Here is a 19,939-nt window from a genome sequence, read left to right on the forward strand (position 1 = left end):
AGAAAGAGGGAAGTTAGGTGCAGAAAGTATATGAGATTTGCAGAATGAGGTCAAGAGAAGTGCAGAAAAAGAAAGAAACGTACAGAAAGAAGCAACAGAAATGCAGAAAGAGGCAAGAGAGGCTCAGAGGGAAGCAAGAGTGGCTTGCACACCATTAGTACCAATTTTTTTTTTAAAACATATTTTTATTCGTCAATTTGCATATACATCGCAGGGCTCAGCACACCAGAGAAATCTGCCGAATCAGACCATATGTAACAATGAAAGCAATCAACTTTTGTGAGCAAAATCAAAAAATGCATAACAAGGACATTCTAAATAATATAGAAACCCCCCAACTCCCTCCCTCCCTCACCCGACCCCCTTGAAATCGCACTAAGTCTGCATTGTCCTGACCACAGCCTAAACATATAATCAAAGAATCCTAGCATGGTAGCATGCACCCCCCCGGCCCCCCTCCCTGCGCCTTTACAGAACAAGAAACTACCCCAATGAATCAATCTCCGCTACCGCTGGCGGCTCTGACCATAGGCCCCGGTAGTCCGCCCATCGTTTCCAAATTTTATAGTGCTTGCGTGGGCATCCCCTGGCCACAATTATAGGTTGATCTAACCCCATGCAACAATCCAATCCATTCTTCCATGCAGCCACCGAGGGGGCCCGCGTCGCCTTCCATGCTTTAGCAATGTCTCGCTTTGCCAGTGTGAAGCCTAATAGCATGAGGTGTCGTTTGTAGACATTGCTCCCTATCCCCTCCATGACATGAAGCAGGGCCAACTGCGGCGTACGAGGGAGACCCCACCCCAGGACCTCTGAAAGGCATGCAAAGGCCCCCTCCAAAAGGGATGTACACCGCCAGACAGTATGTATGAATGTGCCCTCCTCCCGACCACAGCGATGACACTCTGGGGAAGCGATCAGCCCCGCCCACCACAATCGTGCCCTAGTAAAATAGACCCTCTGGAGATACTTGAACTGAACCAGACGGAGTCTCATCGCTATGTCCGCACCCTGCGGAGCTGCCAAGACATCCGTCAAGTCCTCTTCCTCCAGATTGCCCACGTCTTCCTCCCAGTCCCTTCGAAGCTTCTGAAGTGTGAGGGAGCAGTGGGTAACCAGTGATTGATAGATCTGGGAAATCTTCTTTTCCTGTAAGTCCCCCATGAAGACTTTCGCTCCAAGCAGACTAAATTCAGGGAGAGACTCCAGACCTTCCAGGCTAGGGGATAGGGCATTGTGAAATTGAAGGTACCGGTAAAATTGTGACTGTGGCATATGGAATTCCCTCTGAAGGTCCTGGAAGGGCTTGAGTGTCGTGCCCCTCAGGACATCACCCAGGGTTGAAATACTGATGTCGTCCCATCCCCGAAAATCTTGCAGGGCCACCAATTGGGGCAAGCACCTATTATTCCACAGAGGGGTCTCCCGAGTCAGGGTATTCCACCAACCCATACGCCGCAGCGCCTGCCTCCAAATCAAGAACACCACCCGTGTGACCGATGGCATCGCACCCCGCAACGGCGCCGAGTACAAAAGTGTGTGTAATGAGTGGCGCCCCATGAGTTGTCGTTCCAATGCATACTCCGGGTCTCCCCTATCACCATACCACCACTCATTAAGGACCAGTAGTTGCGAGGCCTTGTAGTACGAGAGAATGTCTGAGGATGCAAGACCGCCACAATAGGTGGACAGGAAGAATGTACGCAGTGCTACACACACCTTTCCCCCCTCCCACAAAAATTGCCCAAGCACAGAATTCACCAGCCGGAACCATCTGGACGGGATCGGGTATGGGTGATTGTGTAGCTGGTAGAGAAGCTGGGGAAGCGCCACAATCTTGAATATTACTGATCTGCCAAACAATGTCAGGGGCATACAGGACCAGGACTTAAGGTCTGCACGAACCCGCTCCCACACTGGAGCCAAGTTTTGCTCCCAGGAGATTGCCAGCACATCCAAAAGAAACACCCCCAGATATTTCAAGCCCCCCACCGCCAACTCCTCCGAGAAACACCCAATATGCAACACCTCCCTGACTTTATACGTTAGGGTTCCAATGTTTGTCGCCCTAAGGTAGGGCCCCCGAGAGGAGGCGCCGCAGGACTCACGATCGTCTATTACTCTTCTGCTGTTGACCATGGGGGCCCCTCCTGGCCACCTCACTCGATGAAGAGTCCGACTCCCTTACAGGCAGTGTGTGTGGTCTCACCTGCACCGTTTCGTCTGTCCATTTGAACACCTTCTCTGAAGTGTTGAAGAAGTGGGTGCGAGGACGAAATACCACCCGCAGGCGAGCCGGAAATAATAGGGTGTATGGAAGCTTAAGGTCTCTCAGGCGGGCCTTTGCAGCTGTGAACGATTGGCGCTGCTGCTGGACTTGTCTCGTGTAGTCAGGAAAAATAAGGATGCACACATTGTTGTAGAGCAGAGGTTCTTTGGCCCGGGCCTGCTTCAGTATAGCATCCCGATCAAGGTATTTCAACAGTTTTGCTACAACTGGCCATGGGCGAGCCCCCACCGGGGGTTTCTGGATAAGCGTTTTTTGGGCCCGCTCCAACACAAAACACTGGGATATGGCCTCAAGGGGAAGCCAGCTCTCCAGCCACTGCGTGAGAAATAGTACCATGTTGCCCTCTTCACAACCCTCCGGAAACCCAACAAATCGGAGGTTATTGCGTCAGGCCCGTCCCTCTGCATCCTCCACCCGGAGTGCAAGGCCCCTCTGGACAGTCTCCATCATAGCAACCTTCTGCTTCAGCAAGGTGACATCATCCTCCACACCAGAGATAAGGGTCTCGGCTTTGGTGATGCGGGACACCGCATTGCGCAGATCTTGCTGCAGCAGCATAACGTCCGAGCCAACTGCCCCAATTTTTGCATCCAACATGTCTCTGGATTGGGTGATAGCAGCCATGAGGGCCGCATTGTCCGGTATGGCACCCGACTGGCCCCCGGAGGCTCCAGCTGCCGCTCCCGGGCCAGTGAACTTATCAATGGGGCCCTGCTTGGTCAAGCCGCCGCCACCTTTATCTCTCATCATGACTGCCCTCTGAATTCCCCAAGCAGGCCCGGGATGAGCCGGGTGTGGTGCAGACGTGTATATCACTAGCTCCCGTGGACGATCAGACCGCCGAATGGGCACCGACAAGCAGTCGTCTCAAAACCAGGGCCAGCGAGACCCCCAGGGGCCACACCCCGCCAGGGGCTCCCAGTCTCGTGAGCGCGGTCCAACCGACTGCAGAAGTGATGGTACCGTAGGTCGATAGGAAAGGCCCACACACGCCCCCAGTTGCATAGTCCCACTACGGGCAGCGGCAAGCACCAGTCTCAGGACCCGATGTTGGCCCATGCAGTCCGACCAATCGCCGATGTGGGGATGATTCCGGGGGGAGGGACAGAGAACTGATGGCAGGCCTCTCAGCCCCCTCCCACGTGGCCTGGTTGCACTGCCGGTCCCCCACCATGACACTGGAAAGGGGGGGAAGTGCCAAGAAAAACCAGCCACCTCTACGTGGTCTGACCGACACCCGGCGCGGGCACTTCTGATGGCCCGGGATGGCTCCGGGAGGAGGGGGGTAGATGGGGGCAGATTGCTGGTCACTTAGTCGCTTCCCACGTGGCCCGAGTGTGCTGCCGATCCCCCACTGAAGTACTGGTAAAGGAGGGAGCACCGTGGAGAGCAGCCCAGCCCCACGTGGTCCGACCGACCACTGGGGTGGGGGCCTCCGAGGGCCCGGAATGACTCCGAGGGGGGAAAAACAGATGGTGGGTCTCCCAGCCCCCTCCCACGTGACTCGGTTATGCCGCCGATCTCCACGGAGGGGGGCACCGTGAAGAGCAAGTCTGCTGCTGCTGTCACTGACCTCCACCTCCGCCGATAACCCTCACCCCCGGGGGACCCAGTCATGGGCCGCAGCCTTCGCCTCCCAGCGTCTCGCCTCACCTGCTCGGCCCGATCTGTCCGCCAGGCCTCCCCCTCCAATCTCGCCTCAGGCCGTGTTGCGGAGCAGCACTCAACACCCCCATCAGCTATCACAGCCCTCCAATGGCCCCGGGCTCTCCGGTCTGCTCACCACACCGATAGGCGGGGCTGAGATCGCCCCACGCCCCCTAGCCACCTCTGGTGACTCCAAGTGCAAATCCCCAGCTCAACCGCCAGCAGCCAGGCCTCACCCCAGTCGCAGTCCAATCGCACCGCTACCAACTGCTGCGGTCTCTCCAAATCACACAGGGCAAAGATGTGAACAGCACAGCGCTGCAGAGTCGTCGTGATGAGCACTCAGGAGTCGGGGGAGTCAGGATAAATGACAGATGTTCGGCAGGATGGACGGAGCTCACTCAGCACACGTCCGCCATGTTGGCTTGCCAAGCCATGCCCCTATTAGTACCAATTTAACACCCGCATTTAGCAATAAGTAACTAGGTTTACAAAGGACCTTCCACCACGCTGTAACACTTGTTTTTTTAAATTAAATTTCCACAAAAGTTATGCAATACAGAGTAAACGACATAACGTTACAGTGGTGTGAAACAGCCATATACATCTCAGAAATGTGAAACATATGCACTTTGTCAAATCAACTACATAATGATATACACGCTGCCCAATGTTAGCAGGGAGACCACAACCAATTTGTTTCGACTTTTATGCCGGCGCTACTAGTCCAAACCAGCAAACTGGAAGGGCGCCTGTCCCACACGCAATCATTAGCTACCACGAACCCCAGGCGTTACAGTTACATAACTCAGTCAGGGGGATCCCCAGGCACCATGACGACATCGGCACCCACGACTGGGACAGAGTCAGTAGATGGCGGCCAGGACCAATCGAGAAACGGCTCGCAAATATCCCTGGGCCTAGATGCAGGCGGCATAAGCTCCCAGTACACCTCCAATTGGGATTGGCCATATGTGACTTCCCTCAGCCGTTCTTTAATAGTGGGTTTCCTACGTTTCCCCCAACCAATAGCTATCTGTCTTTTAGCAAATAACAAAAGCAGTGCATGTAGCTATGCACAATAGGGATCATCTGCTTGACCCTATTTTTGCTAACATTTCCCATCTTAGGTCTATGCCCCCTTATCCTCTCCCATGGTCAGATCACTTCTTGGTTCCTTTAACTTGGCAAGTGGAATCAACGGCCACCCTTCTCCCTAGGGTCCATACTTTGGAGAGAGTCTGGTCTAGGTTATCGGTGGACAACTGGATTACTAACCTTGAATGTACGTGTCCCTCCCCAGTTTCGGACCCGGTAATCGCAGATGCGAACCTCGATCAGTGGCTGACCAGCTCTCTTGACGCTATTCTCCCTAAAAAGAGAGTGCTAAAGAGGGAGAAGAGAATGGGTTCTGCCCCATGGTATACACCCAAGTTGAGAACCCTTAGGAATGGATGTAAGAAGTTGGAGAGGGCTTGGAGAAAGGAATGGGTGGAAGCCAGGCGAGAGGAGTATCGTGTGGCAATTAGGGTGTATAAATCTGCTCTTCGTTGCGCTAAGGCTCAATTTTTTGAGGAGAGAATAAAAAGTTCCTCTAACTCCTCTAGAGAGACTTTTAGAGTGATAAAGGAACTTCTTAAAGTTCCCGAGCCCTTGGTAACTCATGATAGCCCAGGTGAGAAATGCAAGGAGCTGGCGAACTATTTTTATATGAAAATAGAGAACATTCTAAATGCCTTGCCCCAGGCTGTCCAGAGAATAGATACTGGCAGTCAGCCAGGGGGAGTTCTTGTCCATTTGGACACCTTTGGGCCAGTATCAGTAGATGAAGTCCTTAAGGAACTGGGCGCTATGAAGAGTGGTTCCCCTAGGGATCCGGTCCCTATGAAATTCCTGAAACAGGTAGCAACCGTTATTGCGGTCCCGGTTACGGACCTAATTAATGCATCCTTTGTGCAGGGCTTGGTGCCACCGAGCTGGAAGAGAGCAGTGGTAAAGGCTCTCCTGAAAAAGCCAAATCTGTATCCATCGGATCTGGCAAATTTCAGGCCCATTTCCTTGCTTACTCGGTAAGATCGCTGAAAGGTTGGTGAACCGTCAGTTGTCATGCTTCCTGGAGTCTAATGGCCTGCTGCGAGACTCTCAAACTGGATTTCGCCCAGGTCAGGGCACCGATACCGCTCTTCTGGCAGTCGTTGAGGAAGCCAGGAGCATTTTGGATTCAGGAGGGTCTGTAGCAGTGATCCTCCTGGACCTTAGTGCGGCCTTCGACACTGTGAACCACCAAGTGTTGATCCAACGGCTGTCAGATATAGGGGTTGCAGGTGTGGCTCTGAAGTGGCTTACGTCATTTCTCTGCGACCGGACGTACCAGGTTTGGGAAGGCAGTGAACGGTCGGCATCTATCCCCCTCCAGTGTGGTGTGCCACAGGGCTCCTCCCTTAGCCCCACATTGTTTAATGTATATATGGCCCCCTGCAGGATGTGGTGGCCCCATTTGGTATTAAAATCGTCAGCTATGCTGACGATACTCAGCTGGTGGTCGCTTTATCCCAACTTGTGGATAACCCAGATTCGCTGCACTCCTGTATGTCCAAAGTTTACACCTGGATGTGTGAATCAGCTTTAAAGTTCAACGGTTCAAAGACCGAAATAATGTTGCTAGGGCATAAAATTCCCTCTCTCCCTTCGACTATTTGGCCTAGCTGTCTGGGTGACCTCCCGAGTCCTAAAGAAGAGATTAAGAGTCTGGGGATCTGGCTGGAACAAGATCTTTCTTTCAGAACCCAGGCGAAAAAAACGGCAGGAGTATGTTTTGGTCTTCTCCGTTCAGCTCGTAAAGTCCTGCCTCTGCTTCCTTGGATATCTAGGAAGCTGCTCATTCAGGGGCTTATTGTATCGAGACTAGATTATAGCAATACTATTTTTCTAGGTGCCCCTGAAGCTACGTTCAATAAACTTCAGCAGGTTCAAAATGCTGCTGCAAGGCTGCTTACGAGTATACCAAGGACGCAGTCAGCTAAACCCGCTTTGAAGGCCCTGCACTGGCTCCCGGTGCGGAAAAGGGTTACATTTAAGGCTCTATGCACAGCGCATAAAATTCTTCAGGGGAAGGGATCTCCTAACCTGAGGAATTTAGCTGTGCCCTATAAGGCTAATAGAGCTTTGCGCTCTGACCAGCAACATCTGCTCCAAATTCCCAGAGTGAAAAGGGCTCTTGCTGGTGGGCGAAGATTCTCGGTCAATATAGCCATCCTGTGGAACGTGCTTCCTCTGAGTTTGCGCTCAGAGACTTGTACTTCTCGGTTTCGTAAACTTCTTAAAACCCATCTCTTTCCTGCCGGACGCTGCTGAACCTGTCTTTTGCTAATGGTTGTTGCCCTGGACAAGCGCTGGGATGCCCTAGGGTAACTATGCGCTATATAAAAACTCCAAATAAAATAAATAAATAAATGTAGCTTCCGTTTTTTAATGTGCGTGTGTTTAACAAATCCCAACAAGCCCAATACCGGAGATGAGGGCACCTAGATGTCCAGGATATGATTAATGGTTTCGAAAACAATTGTCCAGTACACAGCAATGTCCGGACATTCCCAAGCCATGCGGAGGAACGAGGCAGCAGGCGCCCCGCAGCGCCAGCAGCAGTCATTGTCCCTTAATCCCATCCTCTGTAAGCCAATGGGCGTCCTATAGTATCGGTGTAAAAATTTTAAATGAATTAGTCGGAGTTTGTAGTTGGGTGAGAGCTCAGTCATTTGGGCGCAGCAGTAGGCCCATTCAATGTCCGACAAGGGTGTGGGTAGTTCGGCGTCCCATTTAGGGCGAGCTCCGGAGGTGGCCGCGGGGGCATCTGTCTGCATGCGTGTGTACAGCCGGGTGATCAATTTGCGTGGTGACGGCGTAGTCAGCAGATTCTCCAGGGCATTTAACATTGGTGGCTGGGATGGGAAGATTGCGTGCAATTCACGGCAAGCTGCTCGAAGTTAGTGGTGCAAAAATATTTCCTCGAAGGGTACCCTCTCACCTTCCACAGCTTTCAGGTAGTCCCTGAATACCCCCCCGGGTATAGGTCTGTAAAGGTATGGAGTTTCATCGCCTGTGCAATTTTATTATTGATCTCGTCTCGCACATTAGGCAGGAGTGGCTTCTGCTCAACTGGGATCGAGGGCGCGTATAGTATTGGTATGTTTGCTCTTCTACGCAGTCCCTCCCATGCCCATCTGAGCGTTTCAGTAGTATCCAACCCATCTATGGGGCGTTTGTGTCTCTGATATACTGCCACATGCAACGGCACCGGTGCAACCGCATCCTCTTCGACTGCAACATGCGGCTGAAAAGGTGTCTGGTGGACCCAATATTGTAAGAATTGCGCTTGCGCACAAAGTGCATATAACTTCATATCTGGGGCACCAAGCCCACCCTGCCTAGTCAGTAATGTCAACAAGTCCCACGACACCCTAGCCTGACCTCCCGCCCACACCAACGAGATCAACAACGACCGCAGCATATTGAAGAATGACTGAGTGAGTATAAGTGGCAAGTTCACGAATAGATATAAAAATTTAGGCAGGATAACCATTTTGGTCAGTGCAACTCTGCTAGCCAGCGACAATGGGAGCCCTCTCCACAATGCTACTTTGTCTTCCAACCAACTCACAGCCCTGCCAAAGTTTAGGTTCCAAAGCTCTTGCATATCATGGCTAATCCAGATACCACTGTGTCATTCTCCAACGGAAATTCCAAGGAGACCGCCTTGGTGTTATCTGTGAGGGGAAAAATCACCGACTTATTCCAGTTAATAGATAAACCAGACAGGCCACCAAATTTGATAAATTCCCTGCCACATCCAGGTTTCGTTCCGGGTTCGAGATGTACAGTGTGACGTCGTCTGCGTAAAGCGATATTAGCAGACTGCGAGCGCTAAAGCCGATCCCCCGAGGCTCCATCGCTATTGGGAATAATAATGGGGACAGCGGGCACCCCTGTCGTGTGCCGTGTGTGATTGGAAGAGGGTCTGAAATAAGATCATTTACACGCACCCGGGCTGATGGTCTAGTGTACAACAGCTTTATCCACCGGAGGAACAGCGGGCCAAACACATCCTTTCCAGGATTCTAAATAAGTAAGGGCATTCGAGCGTGTTGAACGCCTTAGTGGCATCCAAAAAAGCCAACGCTGCCTGCACATCCGGATGGAGGTAGTGTATCACTGAAAATACCGTACGAAGGTTGTGGGAGATGGATCTGCCGGGAATAAAACCCGATTGACCCGGCAAAGCAATCATTGGAAGCATAGGCTGCAGCCTATTAGCTATCAATTTAACCAGTATTTTAACATCTACATTTATAAGTGATAATGGCCTGTGTGAGTCCGGCTCATTATCAGGTTTGCCCGGCTTCAATAAAGTGATTATAATGGCTTCACGCATAGATGGAGGCAGTATCCCTGTTTCGTGTGCTTCCTCATAAACTGCCAGGAGTCTGGGAGCAAGTTCTTCCACATATGCTTTGTAGCACGCTGCAGTTAGCCCATCCGAACCCGGTGCCTTGTCCAGGTGCAAGTTCGTAATGACACTAGTCACATCTTCTATTGTAAATGGCAAGTGCATGTATTCCCTGTGTCAGTCATCAAACCACGCCAGGGCCACGGAATCTAGGAATTCCTGCGTGCCTTCTGGGCATTCTACGAGCTTAGCTTTATATAACTGCGTATAAAACGAGGAGAATGCCTCCAAGATGGCAGGAGAACCTCTTATTTTGAGGCCATCTGCGCTGATAAGTTTGGGAATAAAGGCCGTGGCCTGCCGAGTTCTAAGCAAGCCCGCGAGCGTGCGCCCTGGTCTGTCCCCCTCGCCATATCTGCGTGCTTCAGCATATTTCCCTAAGAATTTCATTTCTTTGTGAGCTTCCTCTTCGTATTCTAACAGTTTGCCTTTTAGATCAGCAAGCAGGGCAACATCTCCACCGCTTTGTATGCAGCTCTCCAGCTCTTTTATCTTTAACTCAATATTGCCCAAGGTGGTTCTTATAGCCTTTAAGACTCCCGCCTGCCTGGAGATACATTTTCCCCTGATAACCACCATAAAAGCCTCCCAGAGGACAGCCTCCGTGCCCACAGACCCAGCGTTCAACGCAAAGTATTCAGATATATCTGTGCGTATTTCTTCCTTAAATGACTCGTCCAGGAGCGCCCTTGGGGGAAGCCTCCAGGTGAATTCCCCTTGTGTACTATTGGGAAGGGATAACGCCAGAAGACAAGGGGAGTGGTCTGAGACTGTTCTCGCCAGGTGCTTGACCCCGATTACCCAACTGGCCATATCTCTTGACAATAACCAATAGTCTAGTCGAGACCAAGCGCAGCGGTGCTCCGAGAAGCACGTACCCTCCCTAAGCAAAGGATTACGTAATCGCCAAATGTCCAGCATGTCTCCATCCTCTAGGAGGGCATTTAGGACCTTACTGGCCGCAGTGTGGTGCGTCCTAGCCGTGCCTTGTCTATCCAGATCATCATGAAGTATGGCATTAAAGTCCCCGCCCCAGAGTACCGTGGCACAACCTGTGGCCCTGACTTTGCCCAAACTTCCTGGAAGAACTCTGGCGAATCGACATTTGGTCCATACAGCGCCACCAATGTGAGTAGCGTACCTCCCAAGTATCCCATGAGTATAATGTAACGACCATCAGCGTCTGTGTAGACCTCACGCTCCCTCCAGTCTAACCCACGTTTGATAAGAACTGCCACCCCTCTAGCATAGTTAGAGTATACTGAGGTGTATGAGGACCCCCACCTTTTGTGTCTGAGCTTCGCAGATGTTGGGGTACTGAGATGAGTCTCCTGCAGCAGGCATATGTCAATGTTGTGTCTTGCAAGATAGGCATGTACCATGCGGAACTTCCTACCGTCATGAAGGCCGCGTATGTTCCAGGTCAGACAATTAATGGTAGTCTTGTGCATTGTATGTCAGTCAAATATGTTTCATCAGGGCATCCCCCTGTAAAATGGAGTGTTTCGCAGTTTCGTATGTCGTACCCACCGTGACGAGGCCACACACCACCAATCCAAACAAAATTAAACCCCACCCACCCACATCAACCCCCAACTAGGTTGAAGCAAAACAACAATGTTCAAGGCAATCCAGAGACTACGTGTCGTTCCCCACCTCTCAGGCCAACAACAAACCCCCCCCCAGTACAGACATAGTCTAGACAGGAGAGCCAAGGGTGAGTTACATCACATAATTCAGTCATTGTCACTTAGCTGGTTGTCAGTAGCACCGCTGGGTCGAGGGCTGGATTTTTTTGACTTCCCTCCCACATCCTTGGCAAACTTCAGGGCGGACTTGGCGTTGGTAAAAAAGTGAGCGGAGCCATCATGAGACACTTTCAGTTTGGCAGGGTAGAGCAGGGAGTAGGGGATCTGTGATTGCATGAGAAGCCGCTTCGCCGGCAGAAATTCCCGTCTGGCCGCCTGGACCGCCGGGGTGAAATCTGGATAGAAGGCCACTTGGTTCCCTTGATATTGTATGGACCCCATCGCGCGAGCCTGGCGCAGTATAACATCCCGATCCTGGTAGTTTAAGATCCTTACCAATATGGGTCGCGGCGGCGCCCCCACTGGTGGCCGAGGCCCTAGAGTGCGGTGTACCCTTTCCACCGCAAACTGAGGTGATAAGTGCTTCGCAAACAAGCCCCGCAAAAGGTCAGAGATGTACACTTCCATCTTTGTGATCGCTGTGGTCTCCGGAACCCCTGTGATGCGTACATTGTTGCGCCGCGATCTGGCCTCCAAATCCTCGTTCTTTGCCCTGATCACCCCTAGGAGTCTATCCATTTGCGACAGCTGGTCTTTGGTCTCTACCTGACAGTCATGGAAATCTGACTGTTTATTCTCAAGGACATGTTATAATCAAGAGGAGAGAGGAGAACTAGAGAGGCTAGTCCGTTTCTCCAGTTTATATGTTAGTGTCTCAAGGACATCCAATCGGTGCTCGTGTACTCCCACTTGAGTCTTCACAGATTCCATCTGGGACGTCAGGTTGTCCAGCTTCGCGTCTATAGTGCGCAGGCTAGAGCACATTTCTAGCATGAGGGATCGCATGTCTTCACCGTGCTCTTCTTGCCGTCCCTCCGTTGCTCCCCCAGAGACCGTTTCCGCATCTGGTTCCAGTTGTCTAGTCGACTTGCGCTGCTCAAAGGTGAGCCTGGGCTGCTTGGCGCCTTGCTTGCCCATGGCGCACGGCGACTCAGGTGCCCTCAGGCTGCAGCGGGGTTACGGCTCCCCCTTTTGCACCACAGATTCCGCAATATATGCTTGGGCTGCACTACCTTCTGAGAAGTTTGGCAGGAAGAAGGGTCAATCCAACTCGGTGGGCCCGTGACGTCCACTTTACACTCCTCCACACGCTGCAACGAGATCTAGCTATAGAGTCCAGACAGGTAAGTACAGGGTGCCGCTATTTACCACCAAGATTGCGCAGGCGACAGCCAGTGGCCGGAGAAGCCGTGGATCCCCAACGCGTGAATCAGCGGGAATCCTCCATGCCGCCCCGATGAGGAGATATCCGACCTGCCATGACTGGTATCCTCCCACAGCCGGACCACCACCTCCTTCAGTGCCTGGCAAGCCGCAACTCAGGGGCAGTGATGCCTCGCACCGGAGCCCCCCCGCAGCAGCTCACCTCGTGGTTGTGGATCACCGCTCCCCTGCCTCAGCCAGTTTGTCCAGCTCTGCCCCTCAAATGGCGGCCTCGGCAGCAGGGTCACCCCCGCGCCCCGCCCCCGCTGCTCCAGACAACGCCCGTGCCGGAGAAATTGGCGGTGTTCCTTGGCAGCAGGTTTCCTGGCCTCCGACGTGCACCCGGTCCAGGAAGGCTGCCCCTCTGTACGTCCGCTTTGTTTCCGCCCTCAAGCCCGAGTACAGACCCCGGCCTCAGTTGCTCGCGTCGGCCGCGTCTGGGCTCTACAGCGCACCACACTCGTGCCGCCTACCACTTCACGGGGCTAGTATTTCTGCTCTGGAGCGTCGAACTTGCCAAATCCTCCACCGCTGCAGGCCGCAGGTGTTCCGACGTCAGATGATCAGCTGGAGCGTAAGTCCATATCCATTTTATGCACGGATCACTGAACGGATTCTGTCTCGGCCGGCGGAGCTCGCTCAAGGAGCAGCCAATCCGCAGCCCGGCAAGCCACGCCCCCCACGTTGTAACACTTGCCACTACATTTTTGGCAACGTTTGACCCATTTCAGCTAGAAACAAGGCTTTTTTTTGTTCAAATCTGCAGATTAGGGTGCAGATGATTAATTATGTGGCTAATGCAGAAAACGTATAATAGTGCGAAAGTCGGTGCAGCCATACAGTCACATACTTCCAGTGGCCCTGCTCATACCTCTAACTAGGTCCACAAGTGCTCCTCAGTGATTACATCTTTTGTGTCTCACTGAGTTCATAGTTGAGCTTCTATTGAAATGAGGAAGACTAAACCTGAGGTTACCACTCCACAACACAGACTACCATACCACATAATTACTCTCCTTAACACATAATCCCATTCTACATAATTCCTATACACTAAATACCACATACTTTCTATCCACATAATTTCACTGCACAACATATCACATAATTCCACCATACACAACGTACATCCACTCCACTCCAAAAAACATTAGTAAGAAACGCTTGCATTTACAATGCCAATTGCTCTAAATCTCACAAATGCGAAACCTATTACATTGCAAACACTTTTTTAACTAATAGTCACGTTTGCAGAGTGGTGGAGAAAGGGTGCTGGGACTCCGACCAGCGCTCAGGTATTCCGGTGCATAGGGCTTACAGGAGGTACCAGTAGGGCTTCTTGGCCTCCAAAGTCCCTCAGGAGTAAATTGGACTTTATCCCCCATCCCATAGTCTGCCAGGAGGTGCGTTTGCAGAATGGTGGAGAAAGGGGGGCATAACCTCCGAAGACGTCTAAGCAATCTCACTACAGAGTAAAAATTATACTCATAGCCGATTGAATCAAAAAAAGAACATCAAAAGGATTATTTCAATTGACAATAGGAAATTCAATAAACGTGATTACTTAAGTAGCCAGGAGAATTTATTTACTTCAGCCGAAGTAAATATAATTTATTTCATAAATCACAGTTATATCACAAACAATTTTTTATTTATTACAGGCACAGGTGGAAGGGGTGAAAAAGTGAACAAGTGAACCCAGTGAAGTGATCATAGCCTATGAGGTGAAATTATTGATCAGAAAGGTCTTAAAAACAACAATGAGAGGCATTTAACAATATGACGAATCTTTTTTGCTCTCTCTTGGTTGGTGTCGACGACGTTTCAACCCACTCTTAATGGGGGGTCTCTTCAGGACAATTATCTGGGGACTATTAGTAATCTTATATCTCCTTGTTAACGAAAACAATCGAATCAGGGCAACTGAATGCTCTAAGTCAAGTCCAATGAAGCTTGGTAATGAATCTTGTCCACTTGTGTCCGTTATTTATAGTAATGTCAGCTTTAATTTCAATTGTATAATTCTTATTGAAAAATGCGGACAGACGAGACGAGTAAAGCATCTATATGGAGCATCTCAAGCAAATCCAACGGATATTTGGAGAGATGGCGATTTAAGCGTCTAATCGGACCCACTCAATCGAATCCCACAAGCTGCTTGATACAAGATTACTAATAGTCCCCAGATAATTGTCCTGAAGAGACCCCCTGGCTACTCAAGTAATCACGTTTATTGAATTTCCTATTGTCAATTGAAATAATCCTTTTTATGTTCTTTTTTTGATTCAATCGGCTATGAGTATAATTTTTACTCTGTATTGATAAATGTGGTAAATCAAATAAGTTCCTTGTGGACATTTTTCTTGCTTAAAGCAAAATACCCAGTTCACAAGGACATATGGGTTGCTCTTGTTTTTTGTAATAATAATACTAATAATAATAATAATAATAATAAAAATAATTTGTAAAATAGTAAGTCCAGGTGCTCAAATGTTTTGTCAGAGGCCACACCCACTTCTGCCAGCTCCGCTCACTTACTTTATTGGCCCCACCCACATCCTCAATTAAGTGTGAAGCTTGCAGATCACACACACACATATATTCACCTATCTCGACAGGTACAGCATATCTCACTGAGCTATGTCCACACAAAAGAGGTGTCGGCCAAAGTTCAGGAGTGTATCTTATGCTTAACTTGTTAAACACAGTGTCACGCCATGACAAACATTCTGTGAATGTGATGATATAGTAAAGAGGGGCGGTGAAGTAGGTGAGCGTTTAGAAAGAAAAATAAGCAGTCTCAGAGGCAATTGTGTAGACAACTGGAGTTTTTAACAATAAATTGATACACAAACCAGGAAATATGTAAGTGAGATAGTAGGAGAGGGAATGCTGAAAGATCGCACGTTTTGAGGAAAATGACAAGGCGGATGCACGCTAAGGAGTGAGATAAGTGAGGACACCTTTACTCAGTCCTTTCCCTTAAGTTTGCTTAACTGAGTGTGAATAACAACCAGAAAGGAGCACTTCTATTTCCAACATAAGAACCGTTCCTCTACCTTTTTTCAATAATAAATATATTTTTGCATGACACTTCTACTAACAGGAAAAGTATAGACTGTCAGGAAGCCACAGGAGTTCATAGGGCTACATTTTCCTCATGTTCTGTCAAAAACATGAAAAGAAATCTGGGTATGCATAAGTAGTTAATTATCACAGGAGGAGCGGAGGGCCAACTTTCTGTCTCCGCCCCCATTTTTTGACACAGGTGAGGTGACCAGATTGTCAAACTACATTCATCAACATGGAAAAGAGAATTCAACAATGCTTGCGAGCCTAAGATCTGCATTTTTCTGGTAATAACACAGGGAAAGTTAATGCATATTTTACACACAGTCATCTGTGTAGTGTAAACTGCTTAGTAATTGAGTTGTTTGTCCCTATTAGTTGTGTTCAGGCATTACAAGGAAGCAGGCCCACTGTACAATAACGATGTTTAAGCAGGGCATCCGGGCCTGGAAACAAAAACAATATACAACTTAAATTAAGATAAACTGTGTGAAAATACCAGGACAATCTTGGCCATATGACTACAGCATCAGAAGGACTCTCAGGCGAAGAGATCAGGTGACCCTATCCAGTGCTTAATATGTAAGAGAAATGAGTGAGAGTGCCCACATCTGTGCTCCAAAGGCCTTGAATGGTGCTATTAAATGTATAAGCACTGAGTACCAAGACTGCATAGTCCAAAATTCATCTCAGTCCTCTTTAATCTACTCCCAGACACTACCTGCTTCTTAAGTTCACTGTTGTTGGTACCTGCATTCTCTCTTTGTCACTTTCATCCATATTTATTTAACTTCTCCTTTCCCATTTGTGTATTTTTCCCCTCACTTGCTCTCGCCGGTAGCAGCTGTGTCAATATCTAATGAGGAAAAGCAAGTGCCCGGTTCAAATTAAGCACTGTTATTTCACAAGAATATAACCTTTTCACCCTTTAACAGATCATGTTTATCAGGGTATGTTGGAAATCTAGTTCAAGTGCACTGCCTACAACTCCCAGAATACATTAATTTGCTAAACAACAGAGAGGAGACTGGAACAGGAATTGTGATGTCTCGGAGGTATGCATTCATCTGGTGACCCAAGCTTCCAGGCCACATCAAAAATTGATTGACGGTTTGAATATTCTATATTCTTTATCAAGCTCTTCGAGTCGACAAAATATGCCAAAGAATGTAACAAACTCAAGAATGTGTCCTAGGTAAATCAATGGCACTGTTAGCACTGACTGCATGAAAAAGCAAAATTGAACTAAAATTAAACGTTGGAAACAAAAAACACATGTAACACCAACACCTTATCCAGCAGTTACGTAAAGAACTTCAAATAGGACTATGGATATTGGGTATTTTACCACTGTGGGTGACAGCAAAATGCTTGACAGAGGAAGATGTATCCTGCATATTCTGGGGACGTTACTGCAGTGTGTGGTTAAACAACAGACCTGCTTTACTGGGGACATTGAAGGGAGGGCAATATTACTGGTTTCCTATCCCGCCCTGGAGTTTTATCAAGCGACTAAAGAAAATGTTCTTCTTTTCTCTTTCCATGCTGCCCACTTGCCCAGGGTCACTATGAATCCTGCTTGTAGCTTTGGTACACACTCTCCCCTTCCCAGGCCCCAGTGCACCACTACCCCAGAGCTGCCAGTCTGTGCTATGGTCTATCCATCCCACCAGCTGGGTGGATGGCAGGGCTCGATGCTTACTTTATGGGACCACCCCAGGGAGGGGAGGAGACTGCCAGTAAAGGAGAACAGTGACAAGACGGCTCCCGTGAGCCACTGGGAAGAACAGGTATTCAAATACTGAAATATAACACGAATAAACAGCACTTCAGATGTAAGTCAACGAATAGATAGACAAGTATACAGAAAGGGGTTAAGGCCCTGCTCTTCCAGCCTCCTGACCCGGGGATTGCACATGGTGCCTGGCGCCGGTGACATCATTGCTTAGACCACGGTGACCACTCTAAAGATAAAGCAGTGTTGGTTTGTTTACTTACTGGGTAACTTCCTTTAAGAAGAAGAGGTCTGCTGCTGTACACTGCGCAACACGCTCGCTGCTTCAAATAATAGTGCTGCTGACGTCATTCTGAAGTGCCTGTGTGTCGTGACTCATGTGTGTGTGTGCGTGCACCGGAGTGTAGAATTTTAAAAAGGTTACGCATGCTGCCATGGCTGCCGCAGCCCCACAGTACCAAATCTAGCCCAGTCAGTGGCCCGATCACCAGTAACACTGAAGTGGCATGGATTTATTATTGGCTCAGCAGCAATCTTCAATGGGGACTCGGGAGACATATTGTGAACACTGCAGTCAATTATGTTTTTTGACACATGATGTGCAGTTGATGTGTGTTGGCACTCAGGTGTAGTCCCGGCCCTGATAAATAAGTGCCGGTGCTAAGCACCGGAAAGCACTGGCACAAATTAAGCACTGCCTGTTCTAAGTTGGGGGATTTAGTCCCCTTGAATACTGAGGGTCCCTGGGGGCCAACTAGCCCACCAGGTACCTCCAGTAAGCACCACACAGCTGGATTGCAGAGAGGTGGTCCGAGGACACGCTCCCTTTTTATACCACGCTGCAAACGCAGCTTCTGGCGCACTGCTGCTCGGAAGATGAAGTCCACTTGTGTCCTGACATCCTCAGGATACAAGAGGACTTCATCGCCCCACCAGCAGTGCACTAGAAGCCGCGTTTGCAGAGTGGTATATAAAGGGGCGTGACCTCATACCACCTCTCTACAATGCAGCTCTGTGGCACTTACTGGAGGTCCCTGGTTGGCTAGTTTGCCCACAGGAACCCTCAGGATTGAAGGGGAATTAATCCCCCAACTTAAAACGTACCACAAGGCGCGTTTGCACAGTGGTGCAGGAAGGGGGCGGGGCCTGATGTGAATAGTGTGCAAACACGCCCTGTGGCGTGTTTTAAGTTGGGGGATTAAGTCCCCTTGAATCCTGAGGGTTCCTCGGGGCCAACTAGCCCACCAGGTACCTCCAGTATGCGTACAAAAGAGGTAGCAGTTCCTAAGAAAAACAGTGCCACTATGGTCTACTGTAAGGCAAAAGTAAAAGTGAGGTGAGCTAGGGATAAGGTTCAAGGATAAAAGTGTAGTGGAGACCGGATACTCCAAGGTGGTACTAGAAGTGCCCTCACACACCCTTGCGGGTGCAAAGCATCATCACCGGGCGGTGCTCCTCGTGGGGGTGGCGCTGCAGTCCCTCACAGGCCCTTCAGAAGGGCTCATTATCGGAGATCTTTTTGTGGAGTTGCCGTAGTTGTGCGTGCGGGTATGTGGGGTGGTTGGAAAGAAACCAGTGTGGTGGTGAGGATAAAAAGACCCTGTGGTACCCGGATAATTTATTAGTGGGTCTGTGGGGTCTATTAAAATGTAACGGGGGATAGTGTATAAGTGACACTCTGAGTAGGGGACGGCTAGATGTAGGTAAGCCCCACTGCTCTCAACCCGTATGAGTGAAGGTTAAGGTAAGAGAGAGGGTATGCACCAGGGAGCTGCGTTGCAGAGAGGTGGTCTGAGGCCACGCCCCTTTTTACACCTCTCTGCAACGCAACACTGTGGTGCTCACTGGACATACCTGTTGGGCTAGTTGGCCCCCAGGGACCCTTAGAATTCAAGGGGACTTAATCCCCCAACTTAAAACGCGCCACAGGGCGTGTTTGCACACTTGTCACATCAGGCCCGGCCCCTCCCATGGCGCGTTCTAAATTGGTGGATTAAGTCACCTTGAGTCCCGAGGGAACTGCGGGTCCTGCGGGAGCCAGCATTGCTTTTCCACAAGGGGAGCTGCTGACATGCAGCTCCCCTTGTGGAAAAGCAATCCTGCTCTCACTTCAATGAAGCAAAGCAGAGTTTGCAATGGCAGGGTGGGTGCTGCCCTGCCATAGCAAACAGCAGTGTCCCAGGGTCGGGCCCCCCCGGGATACAGCAGGAGCCGTCCCTGGGGGGGTGGCGGTACCCATGGCCATCAAGGGCTCCAGGAGGGGAGCTGTGCAGCCCCCTCCTTATGTATAAACACCCGGGGACTGCATTTAAATAAAGATTGCCCCAGGGAGGTGGTGGTCCCCGGGGTGTGTGGGGGGCTCTTGCCCCCCACACTTAAAAAAAAATAAACACAGCCCCAGGGATGTGGCAGTCCCCGGGGATGTGGGGGGCCACGTGTCCCCTGCACATCATCAGCATAGCTTTGCGGAGGTGGCGGTCCCCTGCTATTATTTTTTGACAAAGCCCCCGGGACCTGGCTCACCCGGGGGCCTCATTAAAATGAAGCGCAGGAGCCCGTCCATAATTTTTTTAAATAATTTTAGTGGGATTCGCGACCCCAATGGGACTTTCGCAGAAATTATTAAAAAAATGCTTTTTTGGGCCCTGGTGGTCCTTGTGGGACCCCCTGAGCAGGCCTAGGGG

This window comes from Triturus cristatus, chromosome 8, assembly GCF_964204655.1.
Source record: "Triturus cristatus chromosome 8, aTriCri1.1, whole genome shotgun sequence".
Taxonomy (NCBI): domain Eukaryota; kingdom Metazoa; phylum Chordata; class Amphibia; order Caudata; family Salamandridae; genus Triturus; species Triturus cristatus.